A 27,275-nucleotide genomic window follows, 5' to 3' on the forward strand; every position below is an offset into this window, starting at 1 on the left:
TCTTAATAGCAAATTTTTCATCTCGTTAATAAGGAGGAAATGTAAAGAATATTATCAAAATAGTCTGTCTGACATGCAGAAAATGTTAAACTTTATCACATTGCACCAAAAATAAACTAATTTATGGCCGCACAAAAAAGATTATGCCTTGTGTTTGCCTGCTATAAATTTGATATATTCCTGTAGTAATTACAGCCGTTGATTCGGTAAAAGTTGAAAACATTTTTTTCCCCAAGCAGAACAAGACTTTGTGTTCCCATTGCTACTGCATTGCAACACTTTGAACTTGCTTAGCAGACATGACAAAAGGTTTTAATTAAAATACTAGCAAGATAAAAAAAATAAAATCATTTGTCTGCATTAGCTTTGTGCATTTCTCGTAATTCTTTAATTCTTCTAATAAAGGAAGAATACCATGACTGAGATAAGAGGTTGTCCTCCCTCCTCACTCCCCTCATCTGCAAAAGGTTGTGCCAGAGTTCCAGGATGTTTTGCTAGTTCAGCAATGGGCTCTGGAGGACTGTGAGATGTTGCTTGTTGGTGCAGGGATGAGTAGGAGGTACTTGGGTGGCTTTGTTCACCAGCAGGAGCATGATCCGTGGGATGTTCTGGGGTACACTGAAATGCATCCAAGTACCCAAGCCTTTCCAGCTCCCAGGTGTAATTGTAAAATAACTCATTCTACCTCAGTGCTTGAGTGTTTGTCTTAAACTGTACAAAATCACAAAAATGTGGTGGCATAAATGCAAGAATTTCTCCTGGTTACTAAAAATGTGGTTACTTGTTAAAAAGTCAGCTCTGCGTGGAAGATGTCACCAGTTGTGGGTTGAATCCAACATCTGATAGAAGCTGAACAGTTATTTACTGACAAATAAGCGAGCGTCTTCTCACCCCTTTGTTCTTCTTGGTAATGGAGCACTGGCAGGTTGTTTTAACAGTGAAATATTTTGACTCTGGCATGACAGTGTCTTCCTACAGTACCATGGTGGCAGTAATGTGAGTGAAGGTTTTAATATGCTCACATGAAAATTTTCAGCTTTACCCCATCTGAACAGTCTGAAATTGAAGAACGCCAGTTACAAAATAGAGTAGCTAAAGGACTTTCAGGAATTTTTCTGTCAAATCCACGGTGAATTGTGGATTAAGAGCTCCCTAAACTCTTGGCTAAAAATAGAGATCATTGTCAGAGTTCAGTAAGTCTTTCAACTACTTTTTCTTTTCTGTTTTTTGTACTTTCTAATAAATATCTAATTCTCTGAAACATGATTTAAATAATGATGTAAATCAAGCAGAAACTTTGATGTAAATCAGTCACTTTGATCTTGCTTTGTTACATTTCTCAAAGGAGAGGTTAATTATTAGTAGTTTGGTAATTATTAGATTGCCTTGATTTCCTGCTAAGTACAGCTTTTACAGCAAGGTAACACCTTTTGTCAACAAATCTCCATTATAAGCATATGTTATAATTGTCTAAATATGCCAAATAAGCATTCAAATACTTCATGCTCATATTTTTGGTAGTCAAATGTTCACTTAATGTGCATTGAGTGCTGAATACATAGTTGCATTGATGTCAAATTCTTACCATTCAAAATTTGAATTCAGTTTAAATGTATGAAATGATATTAAATTGTTAACTTCGTTTTTCTTAAGTGTACTGGATACCTACATAAAAGCAAACTTGCTGCATTTTGCTTTTAGAATTGGTAACATAGTGCTTTCAAGGTTTAAAATTAACTCTGTTAATACTGAAAAATGTTGTTGGCCCTTGAAGTTTTTGTAAATAGTAGATCTCTTCCTCTTGTTCTTTGTTTACTCCTAGACTGGAAAATGAAAGCAAATCTTCATGCTATGTTGTTTCTTAATTGATTTCTTATTTTGAGCAAATCAAATCATTGAATTGAAGTAACTGAATAAGCTGAAATTATGAAAAAAGCTATTTCTACATTAGCCAAAAGGTCAATCAGTATTTAGAGTTGGTTTAGTGCATTACTTTTGGATGGCTAGGTGGGTGATTTGACTTTCTTGAAGGCACTGGAAACAAACATAGTTGGTTTTTTCATAGCATTTATTAAGTTTAAATGCTTTTAATATGCATAACACTAAAATGAATCTACGTTTATAAATAAATGTTTTAGTACTTTAGAAACAAACTTAATTTTATTAGGAAAGTACTTTATGATATGATATTTAAATATAAGTTAAAAGTAAACATTTATTCCACTTCTCAAGGAAAAACCCTCAACAATGTGGAAAGACACATTCATGCATATGAGTTTTTCATTCAGCGTCCCTTGTGCGAAAGCACATTCAAAGACTACAAGAAATTTCAATTTCTTATAATTGTGATTACAAGAAAAATTCTGAGTATCCAAAGTTGGTCATTGTGGTTACTGTACTATTTGGTACTGCTGATATACTTCTAAATACGTAATGGTATTAGAGCCTTTATAATTAAAGTGGAAATCTGTGTTGTAGTGTGTTGGTTATATTTTGTCAAGTTCTATTTTCTGCGAGTTTGAGAAGGCAAATATTTCAGTGCCTGATGTTACAAAGGTGGATTTGCAGAGCAAAATGGATATGTGATGTGTTTATTTTACTATTATCAATATATTCATTTTTTGGGTGCTTTATTCACATATATAAAATTGAAATAGAGGCAGTTCTGAGGCAGGATACATTTTGGCTTATTTTCCTGAGCAAAACATGGAGTATTTGTATTGTAAATAACTTTGGAGAGTGCTCTTTATTGTAATGGTTTCTGTTATAGCAAATCACTCATTGTGGGTTATAACTCATGATAATTCTGATACGGGAGTGGGGAAGGCTGTTTTTGCCTAAAAATATGCTTGTCTAGATTTTGTAAGTATATCCATCTCTGTTTAATATGCATCTACAATAGATGCTCCGTATTAATGGATGTGTGATATAATACGTTCATTTGTTTTCACTTTAAACACTTGAATGTTTTATTTTTAAACAGCAGCTTACCTTTAGTCAGTTGGCAGAGTTTGGATATTCCTCTGAAAGATTCTTGTTATTCCAGCTCTCGTCTGTGATGGTAGCATTGCTGCTACTGAAAGGAAGCCTTGTAGGTTCATACAGTTTATTTTACTTTTTTTTTCCCCTGCTTTTTTAAAAGAAAAAATTAGGTTTGTAGAGATGTTAACAAAGCTTGATCATATTTAGAATGAGGGTTTGCTGATGGTAATTGTTTATCAGTTTGGATGTTGCTGCTAATTCTCCAATGTTAATGCATTCTTACGGTTCTTTGGGCTTTGTGTCAAAAACCTTGTAGAGAGACAGATAAACATCAGCTCCTCAGTGTAATGGAGGACACGTTTCAGGCAACACTAATGTGAACCTAATCTAATAGTTCCTCTGAAATTTTCTTTCATGCTGTTTATTGCTTTTCTTGGATTTATGCTGTAGCAAGATTATAACACTAGCTACTTGAGGATTATCCTGTTGTGGTAGAGTGTGATATGAAAATTGCAATGGGTTGAAAAGGGAAAAAAAACAAACACCCACAAACAAAAAACAAAACCTGTCCATTCCATATTGTAGCGTTATTTTTTTAAATATTTGTTTCTCATAACGTAAAAGCCTTTTTTCCATTAGTCAGAATTTGTTGTCCTATGGAGTGAGCCATTGGGCAACCAAAGAAGGCTGGGAGCCAGTAACCTTCAAAGAGCAATCCTAGTCCAGACTTCCCCAGTTATTCAGTGGCACTCTTGCAGGTTCCAGTGTAGTTGTTCGGATGTTTTGTTACCTCATAGTCACACCAGAACACCTCTAGGAGAACTCCCATAGTCCTAGAGGTGTTCTGGTTTTCTGGTGTTGGCTATGTACTGGTGTGGCCTTCCGTTGTTCTAGAGGACATTAGTTCTCTAGACTCCCTTAGTGTCAGCTTTGTGCAGGAGTCTACTTGATGTTCAGTTAAAATCCTGCAAAAGAGGAGTTTGGGAACCTTAGAGCAGGGCTCGGAGAGTGCTTCTTTCTGATTCATCCTGAGTAAGCATGCTCTGTTCCTTTAAGTTTTTCCAAGCTAGCTGAGTATCAGCACAGATTTTTCTCAGACAACACTGTTACTATGTGCTTATAAAATGTGGAGAGCTCAGATTTTGAGATTGTGCGTAGAATGAAATATTCCTTTTGGTTTGTGCTTGGCAGACTCAAAGGTTGAGGTAGCTGTTTGAGGTATGGATGCTTTGGATGAGACTTGAGGCACATTGCTCAAGCACCCTATCCCCAACACTAGATATTGTAAGTACAAGTACAGGCACAGTAGGCTGATGTGTAATAATTTGCTTATTCTTACAAAGAATAACTCTAATTCGTAATAATTAGATACTCTTAGTTTCTAAGACATATATGTCTTTATCCCTTTGATTACTCATGAGCTAGTGGTATTTTGTATGTCTGTCATCGTTGTCTCCCAGTTCTTCAAACCTCAGTTAAGCTCCTGGAGGCTCCATTTGCATGATGTGTTTGTTTAAAAGCTCAGTACTCACGGAGGGGGGAGCAGAGGTGCTACATGGCAACGTGTATTAGAAGGATGGGTCCTAATTTGTCTCCTGATTATTTTAGCACTCTGAAGGTGGTAAGAGGGTGAGCCTGTGTATCGAAAATACTATAGTGTGTGTATGTATAGTGTATAGAAAACACTATAGGAATTACCTTGTTATAGTAAAAATGTAGCAAGTAAAACGCAGGCAGGGACCACATGGGCATCAGGACTAAAAGTCATGGTCAAACCTTCAATTTCCCAACGCAAAATAAAATGCTGAATATCCCAACTGGGTGGAAGAACCAAATTCAGCAGGCATCTTCAGTTGGTGAACTGGTAGAAGTTTTTATATCCTTTTGACCTTCTAGACATTTAGGGCACGATTTTTTTCCATTGCCAAGGGATCCTCAAAGATGGTAAAAACATATAAGCAATGTTCCTACATTTCATACAGTTAGGAGTCATAAAGATGTTATTTCTCCTTTGAAGCTTCATAACTTATTCATCAAAATTAGTCATGTTTAGCTTTACAGATAAGAGAGATTGTTCAGGATTGGGGCATCATAGGAAATGTTTTATGGTGAGTGGTATCTGTGCTTTGTGACCCAAACTTGTTTGACTTGCTGCTGAGAACCTATAGTAATATTTTTCTATAAAAGACTACCAAGAAACCTAATATCAGCTCCTTTCTTTTATATATATATATATATATATATATGCATATATTTTTTTTTCAGAATTTTTTTTCAGCTACAAAACATTAGGCAAATACATGTGTTCATTCCAGTAGTCCTGTTTTGGCCAAGGAAATCTTGCGTGTTGGTGATCTTTTAGTTGGTGCTGAGTGCTCATCTGCCTTCAATCTCAAAGGCATCTGCAACTAGAAGGGTCACCAGCACATCAAGATGCAGATACTTAGTGTACCTCCCTCGTTATACTGGGCCTTACTTACCTTAAGCCAAGCAGGAAATACTTAACTCCTCCAGCTCTGAAAATGCTCATATGACTCAGCGTGGTAAAGGGCCTTGTCCAGTGATGCCAAAAGAAAGGATATGTTGTTTCTGCCCTGGTGGCGTACATTTTCTAACTTCCCTTAACATGTGCTGATGCTGCATTATGGAGCTTGGAAACTCCAAAGTCCACGTAGTCTGTTAGTTGGCATTCTTGCTGCAGTAGGCAGGAGCAGTTTCTTCTCAGCCGCATGCCTGGGATTTTTTGAGTGCAGACCTTTTAAGCACTTTTGAAGCACATAGGATTCCTCTCTACAATCATGCCTTAGTTCTCCACGGCCTAACTAGCCCTTCATTTGTATCATGCATTTTGTTGTCTTTTGTGTTTTGTAGACATTGAAGACTGAAGTGATTGCTGAGCTGAGAGGTCCCTTGTGACCCAGAATTGCATTTTCCATAGAGATAAACTGGCACTTGAGATCATAAAAGATGGAGTTTTTTTGAATTGTTCTGTCCTTCTGCCCAGCTCCTTTTTTTTTTTTTTAACACTTTGGAGAAGCTAGGATATTCTTTAGATACCCACAAAGTTATTGAATAAATTAGTATACAGTGTGGAAAAGAAACTCACTTTGTACTTCAGTATCAAAGCAAAAAAAAAAAGCCTTAAAATTAACACTGTCTGCATAGCTAAGACTAGGATAGCTTGGTGCAAATCAAATGTTTCTTCATCTTCTTAAATAAATTTTCTCACTGATTTGCAGAATATCAACTTGGTTCTCCATTTTATTATACAATATAAAATTTTTGCAAGCCAGATACTCACCAAAGGTAACATTAGACACTGAGCAAATAATTATTTTCTGTCACACTGCATTAGTAACTGGGAAGAAAGTGTTTCCTGATTTGTATTTGTGCAAAACTAAATATAGCTCTGGCACAGCTTAACTTCAGCTTTAGCCATTCATGTCCCTGAGAAATTCAGCACCATGTTTGTCATTTACTGAGGAAATGATTTTAGACATTCTTATGTGCTTCTTGCACTCCCATTTGTGAATTTTATAGTCTTGGGAACTTGACTATGAGGCTAACCACATTCACAGAACATCCTGATAATCCTGGGTTATTGCTGTCTGCAGGGACTATTGCAGAGCATTTTTTTTCCTCGCAGGAGTCATACGATAGCAAGCCTTGGTCTCAACTCCCTCATTCAGCATTTAACAAGGAGCAGGTAGTATATAGATTTAATTTTCCAGCAAAAACTGCTCTCATTCTTCCACCTTAAATATGTTATTTATCACCTGTGCTACTCTGTAGCTGTTCTCGTGTCATGCCATCAGCTCTACTGATCATAAATAACCTGTTAAGAAGTATTCAGATTGGACGGTACTGGAGAAAATCACGCTGTTATCCTGTAAGGAAAATCTGATGATGTAGATGGGTGTGTTGAATAGATTGTGTCTTCCGCAGGGAAGTGTACTAGCTGATTTCTGTGCCTTGGGTTTGTAGAGAGACCAAGATGGTACTTAGTCATTTACCTGTGTCACTTCTTCAGCCATAAGTGTGCTGCCAGCTCATGCATGTCATGATCGCTCTGCCCAGCTTCTCATGTTATGGGTGATGCATGTAATTAGGAGGAGGAGGGAACAGGCCTGCTGTTGCTGGTGGGAAGGAGGAATCCTGTGTACCTGGCACTAGCTGTCTGCCTACACCTGTATCTCTTACCTTCAAAGAGATCACTTCCTCAAAGGATGCAGAAATCTAAAGAAAATTGCCTAGGTTTATAACAGTTTTCCTCTTGGCAGACTGAGATTTATTTATACTGCTGTTTGCTACGCCGTAGGATGTGACAGGCAATTCCTTGTGTCTGCGCTCTGTCTAAAACGTGAGTGATCGCTGGGAATACGAGCGATTGCATTAGAAACTTTCCTCCCTCCAGTGGGGAGAGTTTGAGCTTGAACTCTCCCCTTGTTGAGGTCTTTGAAGTTTGGGTCTTCAAAACTGTTCTCCACTCCCACCAGTGCAGTCATCATCCTTGCCTTCTGAGACGGGCTGGACCAGGCTCCCTTCAGAGGCCATTAAAGCTGTTTGTTTCATCCTCCGGAGAGGTCAGTGGAGAACGACACAAGTAAGTAATTATTCCCTGACTCTCCTCCAGCAGCTGAGCGAGCTGTGGAAGTTGTGTGACTTGAAACATCATTAAAGCTCTGGGCAGCGTGGAGTGGCTGCGAGCCTCAGCAGCGAGGAATCCTTGTGCACGCAGCGGAGGGGAGGGCTGAGGAGCAGGTGGTATTTAGGAGCTAATTAATATTTGTGAGTAACAATGTGCTATTGGTAAGAAAACAAATCACTCTGCGTCTGAATATTTATGGTGATGACTTTCAAAGCTGCTTGGATCGCGCAGTCTTCTTCCAGCTGTTGCATCTCCTCTTGTGCCACAACACTTCATGCCGGGGTGAAAGCCTTCTGTGCTGCACGTGGCTGGGCTGAGCAGAGCGTGCAAGTTGAGAAGAATATTCTCAACAGTTCAATATTAGTGGACCATGAGGTCCCACATGTTTTTAAGCATTCTTTGCTGGTAGAGCAAGGCATGCAATTTGTTTAGCCTGAGATTTCATCCCATTAAGAGCCAAGCCATGCACAGAGATAATGCTATGTTTGAAGAGAAAGCAGGTGTTAAAGGTTGTTCTCCCTCTTAATGTTGTGTGCGAGTGTTTTACAGTAGATCAAACTTGCCTAATGTAATCTTCATAGTGCTTTCATTTAAAATGCTCCCTGTGGTTTGTATTTGTGGAACCGAAAGAGCAGACTCGACTTTGTAGCTTGGTGGGGCGGGGTGTTCGATTGAACATATGTTCGCACTGCCATTTGGGAAAGATAATAGGTTTTTAACCTCTGTCAGTGTTAGACTGAGGTATTTATGGAGCTCTATTAAAGCTGTGCCTAGGCAGCTAACCTTGCCATACAGGCTTTTCGCAATTTGCCGTTTTCTTTTGATAAGTTGCGGATTTTCTTGGCCTCTGACTGCGCCTCTTGCTGTGTCAACCAGCACAGGAGCTTACGAAGGAGCAAGGAATTCCTTGCTGTTGTCAGCGCTGCGTAAAATGCTTGTGGCTACCGCTATTGTGTGTTCAGTAAACGTTGTCGTGTAGATTAAAAAAGCAGCTTTTCAGAGTTTCAGAAAATGTTGCGTGTTCCCTTCTGGGCTTGATGCACAGAAGAAGGGAAGCTGGCAGACTGGCAGCAGTGCTCATGCTTTCAGCTGCTGTGGTTCCTGGGTCCGGCTGCAGGTGTGGGGCATGTGCATCGGCTGCAGGGCACAGCCAATGGATGCTGGATGCACATGGGGAGGCTGCAGCCTGGCGGCTGCTGCTGCTGCAGGCCCCCAGTTTAACATGGGAGGGGGAAGCGCTGTGTGTTTTGGGAGATGAGTTTGTTTTAATGGGGGAAGGTGTAATTTAGCGTGCTAAAATTCTACTGGTACGCCATCTTTCCATCACTTCAGGCTTCTAACAATGTAAATTAGTATGGTGGAGACTGCAGTGTGTTCACAGAGGAGTTTATCTCCAGTGAACTGCCATTGCCACTTTCGTCACTGCTGATTAAATTTTTCTGTTAATGTTTAATCCTAAATAGCAAACGCCTAATGTTTATATGCCCTCTCCGGATAAGCAGAACATCCATTTTATAAAGTTGCCTATGACATCCAAAACTGAATCCATGTATGATTTTAAATATACGTGAGTCAGACAAACAGATGCAGAGAAATTTAGAACTTAAGTAATTACTTGAACATGAGCACACCCTGTTGTGGGAGGGTTTTCCGGGGATCTTAAAGTGCACATTCAGTGGTGTGTGACAGAGTATTTTCTGACCTTATCTTTGCTCTCTGTCTCTATCTTAATACTTCCAGTGTAGAGGAGGCTTTTGGTGGCATGTTTTCTCTGCCTTTTTTAGCAGTAGTGCCACTGGGGTGTAGCTGAGAATAGCTGACTTGAACTGCCCCATAGACATAAATGCAGAATCTACTTCAGCGTTTGGAAAAAGGAGTCTTGAGTGAAGTAAGTTCATGTATACCCTATGGACGATTGCAATTACATTTGTTAGAACTATAGAAAACTCCACAAGGTTTCCAAAGAGTAAGTACAATAGAAATACATAAAAAATGGTATTATAGTTAGCAGCAGAGACTGATGCTTGTAAGGGAGGAAATTAATATAAATTGTTGGCTTACAGAAATTTCAAGCATTTTTATGCATTTAACAAAGGGTTGCCATTTAAGTAGCTTAAGCATCCTTCTGTGTAGACAACGTGTCCTGGGATTTAACAAACCACTTACTGCTGGATGGATTCCACTCAGATGTGATTGCCATTCTTGCAACAAAGACTAGCTGATGAAGAGAGTGAAAAGAGCCAGTACTGAAATGGTCATCACGTTAGTATGAGGAAAGGGGGAGAACAGGTTTGTATCATCTTTCTTCTGTAAATGTAGTATGTTAGAGTCTTGGTCATGGGCAAGATGTGTTACATAAAACAGAATCAAAATATTTTTTCTACCCACAAAACTGCCTAGCCCAAGTTGTCTCAACTTGGAGGAGGTGTTAGCTGGATATAGACCATCTGGGCAGAGACAGGAGCTGGCAGGACAAACCCTGATGTGTTGGAGGGACCACACAGCAACAGTCCAGCTACAGCCAGGTTTTTGGTGAGCATGACTGGAAAGAAGAGCATCCAGGTAGATGTGTGAGTGCTTGAAAGAGAGGGCTTCCCTCAAATCCCAGGGAGCCTGGCAGAAGGTACCAGGATGCTTTTCTAAAACTCAGACCTGAGGGGTGGAGACTGAGCTGTCCCATGTTGCCAAGGTAGGAGTGGGTGACCTGATGCTGAATGAGAGTTGCTCAGGTATGAAAATGGGGACCATGTATGAGTGAGAGGTGGTGTGGGACGCCTTAAGACATTGTGTAGATGAGAGAGCTTGCTGGGACAGAAGAAAGAAGGGACACGGTCAAAGTTATGAAAAACATATTGAGGAGCATTGTGAATAGATACTGGCAGGGTAAGACCTCAGGGTTTAAAACAGGAACACGTTCTGAATGACTGCAGCGAATGCTGCGAATGTGTGCCAGAAGTAAATATAGTAGAGTAAGCACTGCTACAGAGTCATTGAAGTCAATGCTGCATAACATAAAATTGCATAATATATTTATTTGTGAAGGTTGTTTTAAATGGATCTGAGTCCTTGGAAAGGTGACTGCGTTCTGGCTCCCTAGTCTGAGGTTTCCGATGTGTCCATGTCCGACCAGGCGGCAGGCTGCCAGCAGAGGCCTGAGCTCGCCCTTCCCTTGTGCTGGCTCCCCACTTGCCTGACCTGCTCACAGGCTGCATGCGCCCCCAGAGAGCAAAAAAGGAAGAGTTTTTTGTTGTCCTTATCTGCTCAGGTTGTGAGGGGGATCAGAAAGGGTTTCTGTGCAGTGTGTGAGTGGGAGGATAGATGTGGGTGTACAAAAACGCGTGGGGCAGCGAGCTGGCAGGTCATCTCGGCCCCGCGTCAGGCCTTGGTGCCGGTGTTCCTCCTGGCTGGCACCAGCCATGTGGTGACACCACAGCTGCCAGAGGCCTGGACTTCAGGGTACTGTCATGCTCTGAAATCAGAGTGCTGAAAATGCTTACAAAATCAGTACTTTGTAATTGATAAAGATTAAATAACACATTTTACACACTTGCATAGTTTTGAATCGTTTATCCTTCTGAGGACTGTAGTCATTTGGCTCATTTTAAAGAACGCTTAACAACCAAGCCAAGCTGGAGCTGTCGCTTACAGAGCCAAGCTGGCACTGAAGAGAAAGGTGTGCTTTTGGGGAGACCACGTGTGTTCCTTGTAGCCTCCCTCGCACAGTGAGCCGGGCTCAGAGCATGGCGCTGAGGCAGGCGGGAGCCATGGTTGGTGCTGAGGGGAGTCGGGAGATCTTTGGCAAAGAGCTTAGGAGCCAGAGCAGTGGAAGTAAGCCATGTCTCCGTGCTGATAGCATGCAGGGTCATGACCGCAGGAGGACTGCTGGAGAGAAACTTTTCTTTAAGCTGGGTAGTGGAGGGGGTTACCAACTGGAAATGCTGGAGAAACACGCTTTTACTTGGCACAGTCACAAGGTGACAGTCAGCCAAAATCATGATGCCATATGTAAGACAGTGAGGTGGGCTAAACAAAGAAAGTGGATAACCTTAAGGTCGGAAGGGCCATCTGAGAGAAAACTGAAAGAACTTGCTTGGTCTGGGCAGTAAAACGAGTCCTGACAGGGAAGTGGCATAATTCAGTTTTATCGGCAGGGAAATAAAATTCAGGGATAGAGAAAAGCTGTTTAAGCTACAGGATCAATGTTGGCCTGAAAACAAATGGGTAAAAACTATTCAAGAATAAACGTTAAGCTCAAAATTAGCAGTTTTTCTGCCTGCGGGAGGAATTACGTCCCAGAGTGTGTATCAGACAGGGGAGGCGGGAGGAACTCCGTTTGTATGCTGGGGCTCAGTCGTGTTGATCGTGGTTCTTCAAGGTGGCCCTGGTCACAGAGCACTGAGCTAGTGATTTGTGACGGAAACCCCTGTCCCTGTGTCCCTCCGAATCCACATGTGGTGATGGGTCACCGTGATGGCGCCGTGTCAGGGTAGGAACAGGGCAATTGTCCCATGCTGTCACGGGTTTAAAACTCTCTGGGTGGGAATACGTGCTGAAACTAACTGCTTTTTCCCCAGGATGGAGAACTGTGTCATTAAGTGAAGTTTTAACCTTTACTGTTTAGTCTGTGAATTTCTCTGCTCTTACAATCATTTATGACACTTATTTTTGTTTGTTTTTTTCCTAGGTATTTTTATGGCCTCTGTCACAGTAGCGTCTCAGCGTCTCACAGGCATTTATGGATTTATTCTGAGAACGTTCCTGTGAGGTAGGGAAACGTTATTACCTGCGTTTTACAGACTGGGAGCTGAGGCACAGCGAGATAAAGGTTGCAGGAGGAGTTTCTAGCACAGCCAGCAGTCAAACTCTGATTGCTAGCAACTTGTTTATTGTCCTAATCACAAACCCAGCTACCTGTCTTTGGCTTTTTTCCTTTTCCTTTTTTTTTTTTTTCCTGTAGAAACAATCTGCAAGGGGCTTGGAGGACCTGTGGAAAATATGGTTAGGGCTCCTGGTGTCCTTTTTTAACTTTGTTACTTATGAGTTGACATGCCTTTCTAAAAATATCAGCAGATCTGTTTATGTTAAATGATTAACATGTTTAGACTTTCAACAGATAAGCTGTCATGCTTGTTTTTTTGAGTCAGTAACTCCTTTATCCTACCTGTCCAGGCTTGTTGAATTCTTACCCTGCCTAAGCTAATGCCATCCCAATCACCTAAAGCAATGCCAAGAATTTCATCATCCATACAAAGATCGGATTCATGTCAAGACAGGTGTAAAGTTTCTCAAGCACATTTATGTATAATTACTGTTCAACTTTATTTTTCAAAGGTCTTTCCAAGCCAGTTAAAATGTTCACCTTTGAGCTCCCAGATTCTCCCAGAAATTGGATTTCAGTGCCTGATTAGTGATGCTGATCCCTTTCAAAAGTATTGCAAAGTTCCTGACATGTGCGCGCACTGAATTGTAATGTACATCATAAAATCAAATATCATGAATAACAGCTTGAAAAATACCCTTTTTTTTGCTTCAAATAAGTAACTTTTAAGATAGGTCTTCCTCGAGCCCTTCTTTCACCTCAAGTTGGTATTTAAAGTGTGACTTTTACTGCCTAAGGAATTTTCTTAGTGCTACAGGAACACTACAAATTATGAAGACACCAGCAGGGGCTCTCACAATTAAATATTTTTATTGTCTATTAAAATAAGCAACATTATTAAAATGATAACATTTCAAAGAAATATTTAATGCCATCTTATAATTTTGCACTCTTTATTATACACACACTGAATTGTATTTATGCTCTGTATTAATGTATATTACATGTCTTTGTGTCCCCAAGAATGAAACCCTAATGACTCATGAACTGTCTCAAAGTGTACTAAATAAGATTAAAGAGCTGGCCAGTGACCTTAACAGTCAATTAGGCTATGCATTACTCAGCCCAGTATTTGTGGAGTGCAGAAGGGAAGCAAAAACTCATTAGCTGAGATGCTGATACTTGAAACAAACAAGATTTCTCTAAAACCAGGAAAAAGTCTTGTTGTTTACATGAAGATTGGAGCACTTTACAGTAGATGCATGTTTGTGTATGTGTTTCTGGAAGTACTACAGTGTGGTCCTGCGAGGGTGAAGAAAGCCCACTGGAAGAGTGCAAGGGAAGAGCTTCTGGGTTGGAAGAGATTTTGCTAGGCACAGGTGGCATTGGTCAGGCACTGGTGGGTGCTGTAGGAGATGGTGCTTAGGTGGTGGGATGTGCCACCTGAGTTGTTTCAGAAATCTGTTTCATGGAAACAACAGAGCAGAACTTGGCATGGCACACTGAATGTGTTTCCTCAGAGCTGAGCCCAGTTTTTTGGATGGGAGGGCGAGAAGAAAGGCTCGTGTATGCCCACTGCAGAGTAGTGTGTGAAGACTATGTCCCCATCTCATGCAGGTCAGGAGAAGGGGAAGTGGACAAAGAGCAGCAATGATGTTACATGGGAGCTGAGCTAGCAGCTGTGGTCATGCCAGCCAAACAGTGGTCCTCAAAGGCTGCTCAGTTTCCTAGCCTTTCTTTTCCAGTATGTTCAATTTTCAGCTGACCCTGAGAAGGTCTTCCATCATTCTTAATGTAAACTCAAGTTTTAGGAAATAAAAGATGACAGACTTGGCCCATACAAAGTGTGGCTGAAAGCACATTTTGAGTGGCATGCAATAACATCTTTTAAAGTAAATCATTTTTTTCAACATAAATTGGGCAGAATCTCACCGATCTAGGTCACAGTTTATCTGTAGGGGTTCTTTTCGAATAATTTCCTTAATAAAGTCCATCTCATTTGGGGGGAACGGGGGAACCTGGAAAAAAAACAGTGTATTTTTGCTGTTCAGATGAATGGTAGAAGAAAGAAAAGGAAGCCTTTTCAATCATGTCAGGCTGAATCTGAAGCATCAAGGAATGATTTTGTAGGAGAACCCCTGAAGATGAACTGTAACCTAGATTAGCAGAATTCAGATTAGGTTTTCGGGAGTTTGGAGACTGCGGTACATCCTGAAGCAGTCTTGACATTCACTTAAACTAAAATTGTAGTATGGTTGCTCTTTCAAGAACATACAGAAATATGTTAAGTTTCCATTTAAGTGTTATAGTTACAAAATTTATTAATTTCAATCTGCCTGAAAAGATGAAAAACAACAACAAAAAAACAACCACCCACAACTTAGTATTTTCCACTTGAACTAGCTATTGCTAGGAAAATATTATCTTTGTGATTATGGTTTGGGGAATTTTTTTTACATGCAACGTTACCATTGAAAGTTGGACATTGGGATTGCAGTTAAAACTGGGGCTTCTGCATGATTAGTGTTCTTCATTCTGACTTAAAAGTGTAAAGCACTTGTCATCAGGTAACCTTGTCCTCTTAGAATTGTTCAAATCTTTCTATTTTTGAACTTATTTGCAATTTGGAATATGTGATGCTATGTTCTAATTTAAAGGCTTTTCTGTAATATGGGTTATGTATTTCTGCAAAATGCTGGCACAAAATTCATATGATTCAAAGTGATTTGGTTGTGTGTTAGGCCACATCGGCAGGAGCTCAGTAGTGCTTAATGCAAAACAAGGAGGTGCCGTTACTTCTTGCTGCAGTGTATTTGCTGGCTGTACGTTAAATGACAGCCTCCAAAGGGCACTGGCTGAATCCATTGGCACGGGTCAGCATCCTTTATATTGGACTGTGTGTGTATAGTTTTTTGGACTTAGAGTCTTTACAAGGTCTTCTTATCTTACAAATGAGTGGAGTGCTTTAATAGATTGGTGCCCAAAGGGCATGCCAGTTGGCGATTTACCTGCCTTCACGCTGTGTCTTGGAGAATGCATATGGAGAGGGAAGGGTGTGGCTTAAAGCTACAAATTTGGATGAGTAAAACTCGTTTCTGCTTTGAAGTTGTATGCTTTAGGTGTTCTACATGGGTATATGTTTTCAGAAATGTATTTATGAAAAACAGTGTCAACAGATGCTGGAGATGTTACAAGATTTAGCCATATTTGCAAAATTGAACATGAGCATTAGCCCTCTGGTCTTTTTCATTTCCTTTTCTATTATATAATCAGCATATTGGTAGGTGGCTTTTGTTGTGTCACTTCACCTACTTAATTAATTTAGCTATCTGAGGGTTATGTAATAAAGGTAGAATCATCATAACTGCCAGCGTTAACTTTGTCATCCCCTGTAGTCAGCACTTGCTAGCGCTCTGGCGCAATGGGTTTGAATAGCTGCCACACCGTGTGTGTGTGTTTTTTAAACCCCAGACAAGTGCTGAACTCATTAAAAATACATGCTACCGAAGTTAATGTGCATAAGAAGTTTTGGTGTGGAGATCTCCTTTGAGGATATATTCAACTCTAATTAACTTGGTTTCGTTCCATCTGGTATCAGCATCGGCTTGGCTGAAACCACCTCGCATGGGTTAGACTTCTGTTTTGAAGTCGAGCTGGATGGGATGGCAGATGCAAAAGCGTGTGGAGGTGCCTGCCCAGCATTCCCGGTGCCTGTCCTGCCTTCCTCCGGCAGCAGCGGGGCCTGGCAGGGGCAGGAGCACCGGCTGCGCCTCCTGGGTGCGGGCATCGCTCACAATGGATGCGTGTCCGTTTGTTGTAGGTATTGTACTCTCAGGCAGAACTGTGGATTCCTAAAGATGCCCGAAATAATTAGGTTTGCTGTACTGTAATTGAACGATTGCATGATACCAAGCTGTCCTCTGACTGAAACAGATTCTGAATTTTTCCTCTTACGAAATAGGGAACAGCAGCCTAGAAGACTATCAGTATTTTATTGGCTTGGCTTTCTCTCTCCATTTATGCTTTCTATTCATCATTAGTTCAAGGCTAATTTCCTAAGATTCTGCTAATTATGATTTGTTTTTCAGTGGAGCCAGGCAGCAAGAAAGGGATTACTAATGGTTACATGCGTATTAAGAGCAAATACAAGTATGCAAGGGTATGAAGTACCAGTTCTTGGCTTTTTTGGCAGTGTTGGAAATCGGGCTCTGCTGTTATGTCCAATAAAACAGACTTCACTGAAAGAAGATTATAATATTTTATGAGGGAAGGTTTTTGCTGTATCACTCACTGTACATTGAAGACAGTACTCCGATTCATATTCAAGAGTAGGCCGCTGTGCTTTGTATAACTGGAAGAATGAATGGATTTGTTGCATTTTCATCGCAGCTAGTGATGGAAAACGTTTTGGTCTTTTTAACTAGTACTTGGGTTTTAGTCTTACACAAGGATTTTCTAGATAGAAACCTCAGATAAGATGGATACTAGATGTAAAAAACTAGGGGGGGGAACCGCTACTGGGCAATTTTTGAGTGTTCATTTCCTGAAAATTGGACCTTTTAAAGCATTTCAGGTTGAGTACACTAGAAATTGAGGCATTCAAATCACTAACTGCTTTTGAGAATGACAGCCAGAATCTCCATTAACGTTGCATCTTCTGCTTAGGAGATCACAGAGCAGAGACTGATGTGTCTTTGAGGGTGGAAATGGAGCAGTTTAAGAAGTTACAGTGCTTCACCTGAGATACGGTAACAGCATGCAACTGCGTCTAGTTCATTTCAGAGAAAAACACGGAAATCGGAGGATGATCTAAGGCTGTCTGGTTTACTTTGCATAGAAGTAGACTACATATGCTCCTGTAATAGGTTGGCATGTCTCAGCTGTGAGGATGATAATTTCCAGTTGATGAAAGGTAAATTATAGCTATAACAGGTGGGTGCATTAAAATGCTGATATGCTCCAAGATACCTGTCGGTGTTCAGACAGAAGCGGGACTTGCTGTGCTGGTTTGGACCAGTGGTCAGTCTAATTCGGTACCTTACCCCTGGCAATGATCAGTGCTAGATAACTAAGGGAATGGCACAGGAAATCGTGCATTTGGTTATCAAGTGTTTTATCTGCTGGGGAAGCGTCGTGTTTTTTTTCTTTAATGTATCAAGCCAAAGCAGGCTGGTTTAGTCACTGAAAAGTGTTCCTTCTAAAATGCGGTTAGCTTCTTCTTTCATCCTCTCTTTGCAGAAAAGGAGTTTACTGACAGTTCTTAATGTTTTCCCTTTAGACACCTCAGCTGAGGGTTGGTGTAAGCCGTATGCAAGTCTTTAATCTGGCTTGTTTTTTGTTTTTGAAAATGTTCTTCTGCATCTCCAAAAAAACAGTCATGATAGATGAATAGTCTGGGTTTTTTTGCTAACATTATAGCCGAAAGATAAAATACTAAGTGGGTTTCATGTAGTTATTGTATTGCTTGAGAGTGTCTTCATATTAATTAAAATTAATTTAAACAAGGTGATAGGAGTAAAGTGCAGAGTAGGAAAAGGATAGATCAGAAAAAGCAGATAAGATAGGTGTATTCAAATAGTCAGAGCCTGATGAAATTTGCCCTAGGGTACAGCAGCAACTAGCCAAGCAACCTTTGAACCATTTACAATTATCTTTTAGAAATTGTGAAGAGCAAGAGAGGTCTTGGAGGACTGAAAAGGGCAAATGCAGTACCTGCCTTTGAAAAAGGGAGGTCCGGGGAATTGCAGACTGGTTAGTCTAGCTGTGGTGCTTAGAGAACTGGAACAAAATTTTTAATCAGTTTCTGGGAATCTGGAGGATAAAAAAGAAGATAAGGGGTTGGGGGGAGTGGTAGCTGTGATGTATCTTGACTTCAGTAGCTTTTGACGTAACCTCTTGTAGCATTTCTGTGGAATAGGGACACACACATTTAATCATACGATAAACAAGTAACAGTTTAAAAACTGTGTTTGAAGAACAGTTACCTACAACTTGCTGTGAAAATCAGGGGACCAAGGGGGTGGCATGAACACACCCCTGTTTGTCTTGGGCTGAGCTTTGTTTGCTGTTCTCTTCACTGATGTGGGCAGGGGAGTACTTACAAGATCTGCAAGCCTGAGAGGGGCTGCGAAGTGTTGGGAAGCATAGTTCAGAGGTGGATGGTTGTGGTAGACTGAAAAAGCGTTTGGAAGCCTGCAACATGCAACTTACCGAGCTGAAATGAGGAAATACAAAGCAGTGAGGACGTGGTTAGGCTGCACAGCCCCAGAAGAGTGCTTTGGTACATGCACTGGATCACCACCTACACAGGAGCTAACAGTTGCAGAGAGGACAAACTCCATCTGGAGTGTATTAGCAGGGCTATAATTCGATTTGAGGTAATGATTCTGCTGTGCTCAGTGCTGCTCAGCCCCAGACATGGAGCCATGTTGGTACCTCGGTGAGCGTGGGCTGGCTGAGGGCAGCTCCTAGAGGTGGCTGGGGTTTGGAAGATGGGCGAGACGTGGAGGCTGGAGCCAGTGGGTGAGGGGACCGAGCGGCCGGTTGCCGTCTGTCTTGGCTGAGGGATGGACAAAAGCTTTAACTCAGCTTCTGCCAACCACCACAAAGTACGAGAAAGATATCGGCGAGTCAAGAAAGGTGCTGAAAGAGGGAGCAAGTTGGGCAGAGGAGTGTGTGGCTGGCCCGGGGCTGGAGCAGGAGCTCCCTGACCGTGGTCTCCCACCCCAGGCGGCTGGCTGAGGTGAAGCAGTGCCTGACTTCTGGGGAGCATGGACAGGACACAATACAATGTGCACAGAGTGCAGCAAGGGAAGCCCCAGACAGATAAAAGGTGAAAAGAGAAGCTCAAAGTGGGCATAGAAGAGTGCTGGAGAAAGGGCCCCAAGGGGTTGTGGCACTTCCATCCTTTGAGGTGCTTGAAAATGAACTGGAGAAGGATGTGGGCTACCTGGTCTGACTTCAGCAGTTGGCCCTGCTTTGTTTGGACTAGGGACCTTTCCAATCTGCCTAATTTTTGTGGTTCAGTAAACTACTTTCATCCTCCTTTTCTTGAGAGGATGAAGTTTTCCAATGATAGATCTGAGGTCGGTGGCGGTGCTCCTGCTGATAACGCTAATCAGTGGCTGAAAAGGGCCAGGTATTACCGAGGATGCTTCCCTTCGAGTTGTGTCTCTTAACATAGAGATGTTTGTTTTCTCAATCAAGCTTCAAGAGGAAATACTGTAATCAGCTGTTTAAATTTCTTCACTACTTCAGCATTTTCTTTTGTTAGAAGCACCAGAATGTTTTCTAGGATGCTGGTGTTTAACTTCATAGCCTGTAAGGAACCTTTGTATCAAGCGCATGGATAGGGAGCTCGAAGGAGATTGTAGCCATGTGATACAATAAACATCTACCTAATCAGAGAAACGTATTGTTTCCCATTATAATAAACAGAAAACATGTGATGAGTGACTTAAGCATCTATTTGTTCTCAATGTTTTGCAAAAGTAATAACTATGAGCTTGTAATAGTGATACACAGTCTGTAACATGCAATGGTTAAATATTAATACACGCTGGCTGTGTTTAAAGATCAGGAATGGCTCTTATGTAATGAAATGTTAACTCTGTTTTAAACTCCATCAGATTTTGTAAGGTATCTTCCAGAGGCGTAGTGTATTGCCGTTTAGAGGGATAGTCTGTTTGATGAACCTCATCAACAATTTAATGCAGTTGTTTCTCTTGAAAGGCTTTTCTGGGTTAGGATGCTGAGAAATTGACACTCAGGTTTTTGCTAAGGTCTGATTTAATCACTTAAAAACATAGCCAGGCTGCTTGACAGGTGACCACACAAAGCATTCACAAATGGTCTGTCTTGCTCATCTGTCTCCTTTTTCTTAATCACACTGATGGTGCTCTTCTCTTTTGGTGGCTGTTTCGAAACTAATTCCATTAAGCTGGCAGACGAGCATTGTTCGGAGGAGCAGCGGTGGAGGGGTTGTGTCCCATGATAGCTGTGACAGTCTGTAGGGTCTGCTTAGCGGAAGGGCTGCCCCATCCCGCAGCTGGGACAGGCTTTCCTGGCTCCTACAAAGTGACACCGGAGACTTTAGACCATACGTGTAATCCCGGTTAATTGTGTTAGGTATTTGTTCTCCCAGTTTAATGTTTGTCCAAGTCTTGTAAATGAAGTTGCTACAGTGAGAAATTTTATGGTGTCCAAGTTCGAGATGATCCAGCTTATCTTGTTGACTTTCTCTCGAGCTGTTTCTTGTGGCTCTGCTTCGCTGGCCAGCGTGCGGAGGTGACGAGTGGGGCTTTTTCCCGAGTTTTGCTTTATGGTTATTATTTGCAGGTGACAAGTAACATTTTATGCTGCTGCAAAAGTTATGCTGTTCAAATGAAGTTCCGTTTTACATGCAACACAGTTGGGTTTGGGGAAGTTTCAATCTATCTGTTTATCTTGGGAGTACAAATTATTGGCGTTGCAGGAATCGGAGACCCTAACTGATGTGGTACACAAGGAAGAAGGGCTGATAAAACGTATGCTACAGATGTTATGACAAGTACGTCATATTTTTTTTGCTGGATAGCAGAGTGACTGATTGGCTGTAGACATTCCTGACACTGCCTGACAGAAAGGGTTATTTTATCTGAAAACAGTGCAGTTACAGATGAGAGAGCTCCTGAAAAACATCACTCACTTTTACTAGCGACATCCATCACTTCCTAATTATGGCTGCTCTCAGGTGGAGAAACAAGTTCTTTCCATTGTTCCTCCAGAGCTCCTCTTGTCACTGCCGCAGCAGCGCGGGTTTAAAGTTGGTCCTTTATCCGGGGTCCAGGCACCTGTGGACTAAATTAATGCACAGAGGTGTCTGTCTGTGTTAGCTGGGATCCCACCGGCACAGGAATGGCCATGGCTGGCCGCTGTGGAAAACGAGCGGCTTTGTAGTCCAGCCACCCGCTTTGCAGCACAGAAGATCTGTGAAGCTCCGGTTTGCAAGTCGCAGTTTTCATTGTCCTTTGAAAAGCTGAATCAAGTCAGAGCAAGCCAGGAGTGAAGTGAAAAGAGAAACCCTTGGTACCGTTCCGAAACAGGAGAGGAGCTTTGGATCTCACTTTTCCATTGCGTGCACTTAAGTGTGATGGCAGGAGCGTGGCTGTCCAGGCGCCCCGTGAGCTCCCCTCCGTGTGTCCCTGCACCCCAAGGCACGTGTCCCGCTGCCTCCCGGCCAGGCGGAGCTGCTGGAAGGGGTTTTCCACAATGCTAGCTCAGCTTAGCTTTTTCCTCCTGAATTTGTTGGTTCTGGTGCCATGCTAATGCACTCTGGAAAAGCCATAGACTTCTGCCTGTGTTTTAAATGCCCAAGTGGTCGGAAAGCTTCGTGTCTGGGAGCCCCTTGCCTTGCTGGGTATCTCCTCCTGCGATTTGCTCGAGCCCACCTGCTGCGTGTAGCTCAGATTTTCTGCTAGGCTCTTAAGAAATTTATTTTCTCTTGCCATGTTAAATAATTCTTTTCTAGTAGTCTGATAGCAAGAGCAGTGCAGGAGATTTACTTTTTCTGTGTGCTACTGTTTACATACGGATAAAAATAACAGTTGGTTGAAGTATTGTTTGCTTTTATGTATATGTGCGCCATGTGTTCCGCCCTCTCTGCCTGGAATTCTTTTTATTTACTTTGTGTGGCTCATCGATCAGAGCGCAGGCATGGAGACGCCGAGGATGCCATGGTGATGGGGTCAGCGTTAGGTGCCTGCGTATGTGGTGTGGTCAGGGAGGAATAAATGAGCATTTTCAAAATTGTAGTTTAATTCCAGTGACTTTGCAGATGGTGAAGTATTTACAGTTGCTGAAATGGTCTGTGCTGCCCTGTGCTGCCTTTTCCCTTTGAAGAGTAGGTGCCTTGCAGCCCTTTCCCGGCTGCTGGTAATTGCAGTAATTAAACGCACCTGGTAATGACAACAGCCCTGATGCACCCTCTGCTCCTGAGGACACCGATGTCCTGAGGACAGGAGCACCCGCTGCTGTCTCGCACAGCCCTCTATTTGAATGCAGGCTCAAGGTTAGAGCTGCACTCCATAGGGCAGGCGGGAGGGGATAGCTCTGCTCCCCGCGTGCTCCCGGCTTCCTCCTGCAAAGTGGAAGTAAGGACGGCCAAGGTCCTGCTGAACCGAGCTGGTGTTTTATTGTTTCACATTTACGCTTCATTTTGTACCGCTAAAGGAGGGCTTGTTCTTTGGAAGATGACCCCAAGGTATTGTCTCTTCTGGTAGAAAGAGGGGAGTGCAGAAGAGATTAAAGTAACTTAAAAAGAATAATAGGCTTAGTGATGCTGTGGTCCCAGACTTGCCAAAGCTTTGGTGGCCAAACGCCCTGAACGCTGGTTATGGATGAGCATTGCCCGTGGATTTCAGCGGCAGCCGTGGAACTTCAGAGTCCTGAGAACTGCTGTGTAGTTTAACAAATTGAGTAAAAACTCCCAATGCTGTTGAAGTTCTAGAGGAAGAAATGATTTGCACTAACGGCTGTGTTTTCATTTTTTCCCCCAAAAAAAGTCTGATAATGGGTGGAAAAAATCGACCAACCAACCATACAACGACAAAACAACCACCACCAAAAATGTGGAATCCCCCCTACCCAATTTCTGAGGACTGAAATGCTTCATTATCCATCAACTCCCCAAAGGCTAATTTGTGGGGATGGTGGTGCCAGAGCAGAGGCTTTTGCAGGGAAAGTGTGGGAGAGGCCATCTGTCAATATTGTTCTTGCTGCTTTTCCAATGCTTTTACAAATTGATAGTCTGGGAGTTGTCTCTGCTGCAGGTAAAGCCTGTTTCGAGCCCTTGTGTGTTGATATTTTATTGAAGTGAGACATGAACGCTCTGGGGAAAATGGCATTGTGAGATAAAGCACTCTGATAACGTGCATATAGCTTAAATGTCATCTTACCCAAAAAAAAGATGAAGCAGATGTTAATTGTAAAACTGTACTTCATGTACATTTAAAGTATTTCATCTAATTCAGCATATCTGAGCACATGACTGCTGTGTTTATCCATCCTAAAAATGTTTCTTTGAAACAGTTCTGTGATTATGCAAATACATAGTTTTAATAGAAGGGAGAGTAGATTTAGGAGTCTCTGATTAGAGAGAATATTTCCTTCCAAGATTAAGAGTCTGAAGTAACAGTCGATGTTATCATTTGTTTTGAAGGAGAGAATTGCAGGTCCACGTTTTCTTCTACCATTAGATAAGCAGTTTGACTGGAATAGCAGTTTTAATCTGTTTTAATGATGTTTTTCCAATATGAAAGGGGCCAAGAGATGCATAAGTCTAAAGGTCTGCTGGTAATTGTCGAAGTGATGGGAGTTGTTTACCGAACATACAGTGACTGGATTGTTGCCTCTCGCTGCGAGTGCGCGCGTGACCTTTGTTCGTGGCTTAAAGTATAATTAAGGAATACGTGCCTCTGTGTATTTAGAAACAATAAAACCATCCCACTTGCAGATGTCGAGGTATTTAGGGATGGCAGATACAAATGAAGCGTTTTGGTGAGTGCTGGCGTTAACTGTTAAGTTATTTACTGATGTTCCCATGCCTTTCTCCAATGCAGCTGAAATGGCGTCAAATGAAATCTTTCTGTAAGCGTTGCCTCACACTGGTGAGGTCATGGCTGCTTATCTTGCCTACGGAGGTACAGCTCCGTCATCTTTTCCAGGTGATCCTGAAGAAAAGGAACTAAGAAATCCCGACCTGTCACGCCTTTTGCCGACAGCGCGTGCCAAGCCTTTTGCAAGCTATTTGCAGAGATATTAAATAGGCTTTGCTTTTAGTCTTTCTCTGCTGGCATGGTCCTGCACCTGCGACGTGTATCCAGTTGTAGGAACCTCAGTGAGAGGGAGAGAGAGGCAATTGTAGGCAATTCTTTGCTGAAATCCTTCAAGGCCGACTTTTTAAACTCGTGTTGTTCCCTGATGCCCAATATTTCTGGGGCTGTCAAGGTTAACAGTGGTCGCTTTGCAGCGGGTGGTCTTTCTTAATATGTTGGTTTGACATGCTGCAGTGCAAGCTTCTGGTTGCTCCAGCATGTGATGCCTTGTGCCTGGGCAAAGGAGAAAATGTGTGCGTGGCTCACGACAGCAGCAGATTTTAAAAGGAGTGGTTTGAAGCTGCTTTGAAGCTTTTCTGAATGTGAAAAACTCCCGTGCTAGATGTCCCCTCACAAAGCTGGAGAAGTGCTTCCACAGACCTGGAAGCTGCCGGCAGGATGCTGGGGCCAGCACATCCCTGGTGCTCCCCATCCTGCCCAGCTGCCCCCATCCCTCAGCACCATCCCCCTTTGTCCCTCTTCATCCCGGGCAGAGTTGTGTGGCTTTGAGGGAGAAGCGCGTCACCACTGCTCCAGCACCATGGTGCTCAGGTGGGGTGGGCACAGGCAGGGGCATTGCGGCTGAGACGTCCCTGGCCACAGCCCAGGGCTCTGCAGCACGTGGCCACCGCCATCTAGTTGAGGCAGGATTTCTTTGGGGCAAATGAAGTGTCTGTCACAACTGAATTAATGTAAATATTTCTAATAACGCGCGCGTGTGTGGAGAAATACATATTTAGCAGCTGCAGTATTTGCACCACAAACTGCGAAGAGGATAATGTAACACCTTTTAAATAAAGGAGGCAAGTAAGGGAAATCCCCAAATTTAGCCTCTTTGCTGGATTGTGAAACTTGATAATCAGCTGTCTTGCAGTATGGGAGGAAAAGGGCATCACTAAATAGAGGGGGGGGAAAGACCTGAAAACAAACACCCTCTCTCAATCCTCTTACAGCAGAATATTAGACTGGTTGGAAAGAAACCTAAGATCTCTGTAAGAAGTTAAGCAATAAAATTATGGAGAGTGGGTGTTGTTTCTTACCCCATCCATACAACCACGGTTAGCTGACTACATGAGAAAAGGCCCCTGGTATGTAAATGTTTTTCTGTTTTTTTTTTTTTCCCTTCCGAGGAAGGAATTCAAGATCTGCTGTCAGTGCTGTGCATTGTCTGTGTTGCAAGCTTTCCTTTCTAAGGGTTGTTAATAAATAGAAAATTGACAACTTCAAGAGAATTGATTGAAGAGAGAGAATTTTTTTCGTCAAATTTTTTTCTCCACCCACTTGGAGCGATGAAAATCTAGCCAGGAATCTTTCTCATCCCTCTTGTTACTGCCTGAGCCTAATGCCTGGACCACTTTAAAGGCCATTAGTACAAGGAACAAAAGTTAAAAGAAAACAAAGTCTCATTTTCAGTCGCTTTCCCTGTTATTCATTTTGGATTCAGCGCATGAACGACTTGTAGTTCACTGTGTGGCTGAGTCGCGGGATCAAGGCTACAATGGAGGCATTGCCATCACCTTTCTCTCCCTGCTCCTCTGTGCAATGAAGTTGAAATCCTGCTTTTGGCATCCAAGCTGTTGCTTTGGTGACCAATTATGACTCCAGAAGTATACATTGTGGTCTTGTTGAATAGTTGAAAGAGCGTAAGGAAAAAGATAAATGTGTTCAAACACAAGTCTGTTTTGCAAGCCTTCAAGGTGATGCAGAATAGAGTTGTTTGCGTATTTTATTTAACCTGATATGTAAGCATAGTGTTGGGAATTCAAATGTCAGTGTTACAAATCCAGAAAATATAATTAAAGGTGATTTAACACTCAGAATGCTGTGCCCTTTCCGTACACATTATAATTACCTTTAATTTTTGATAGTATAGAGTTCTCAGTTTCACTGAGCAGCAGTTTGTCTGCAGTTATTTAATTTTAGAAATAATTATGCTAGTCACTTAAAACTTTTTTTTTCTAGAATTCAAAAACAGAATCTGTAATTCAGAGTTTAGTAGATGCATCTTGGTCTTACTGATGTTCCTGAAAGTCTTTCTGTGAATCTAACAAGTCTATGTGAGGTATTTTTAGATTGAAGAGGGAGCTTTATGCTAGTGACATTGCAGAGGTGAAAGAACGAGAAAAATTCCACAAACACTTGATATAGCAGCTCCTTCACAGGGAAAGCCCAAAATTCAGCCAAATTGGAGTGTGCAAATAGGAGAAAAATGGGTGTTCTCAGGGAGAAGAATCACATGTGATGCTCCAGCAGAATTTTCTTATTTTCTTTGAACACTTTCAGCAGTGGTATTTTCAGGATCGTTCATTGCTTCCAATTGCATTTAATCTCCTCTGCTGTGCTTCGTGTGGTTCATGAGGTCCTTGGGTCAGCGACGTCTCCATGCGCAGACACCCCGGCCGTGCCACTCACACGCAGTAAGTGACAACCCCGATGATTTAATGACAGTCTCTCCCGTAACGTGCTGATGCCGCAAGTTACTAATGCTCTCCGTGGGCTAACGAGTACGTCCATTCGCCATGCTGGGTAGACTGCTTTGTTTGTCCTCCCCAAAGATTAGTGTTTATACTCCCTTGATAAAAGAAAAAGTACTCCAAGCATGTGTTCAAAGGGAAAACTCTCCTAGATCTGGCAGGCAATACAATTTCACTAATAGCTGCAGATACTTAAGTAGCCTATTTTCATAATCCCATAGGTAGTTGTTAAGAGCATTTTCTCCTACTGGGAGAATATCTATCCTTCTCTTCAACTTCTTGTCAGCTCTCACTGTATTTATGACCTTAATGGAGTTTCCAGCAATCATACTAAGATATAGTGGGCCCTAAGTATATCCATATATCTGTACTTGATTTTACGCCTAGTAGCACCTCACATTGGTGTAGATGGACAGTTTGGGTCACGTCTGTACTAGTAACACAGACCTGTCCCATGACCTCATAAATGTTCCTTCCTTGGTGGTTGAACTGTACTAAAT

General features: G+C 42.0%; 1 protein-coding gene across 1 annotated transcript in view; it reads left to right on the top strand.

The window, feature by feature from the left end:
* PTPRF (protein tyrosine phosphatase receptor type F) overlaps positions 1 to 27,275 on the top strand; it is a 371,540-nt gene that overhangs the window by 79,471 nt on the left and 264,794 nt on the right. The window contains exon 2 of the mRNA XM_050712309.1: positions 12,315 to 12,395. The gene's annotated coding sequence lies outside the window, so the exon portion shown is untranslated. The remainder of the gene's footprint in view (positions 1 to 12,314; positions 12,396 to 27,275) is intronic.

Source organism: Cygnus atratus, chromosome 8, assembly GCF_013377495.2.
Source record: "Cygnus atratus isolate AKBS03 ecotype Queensland, Australia chromosome 8, CAtr_DNAZoo_HiC_assembly, whole genome shotgun sequence".
In the NCBI taxonomy this organism is placed as follows: domain Eukaryota; kingdom Metazoa; phylum Chordata; class Aves; order Anseriformes; family Anatidae; genus Cygnus; species Cygnus atratus.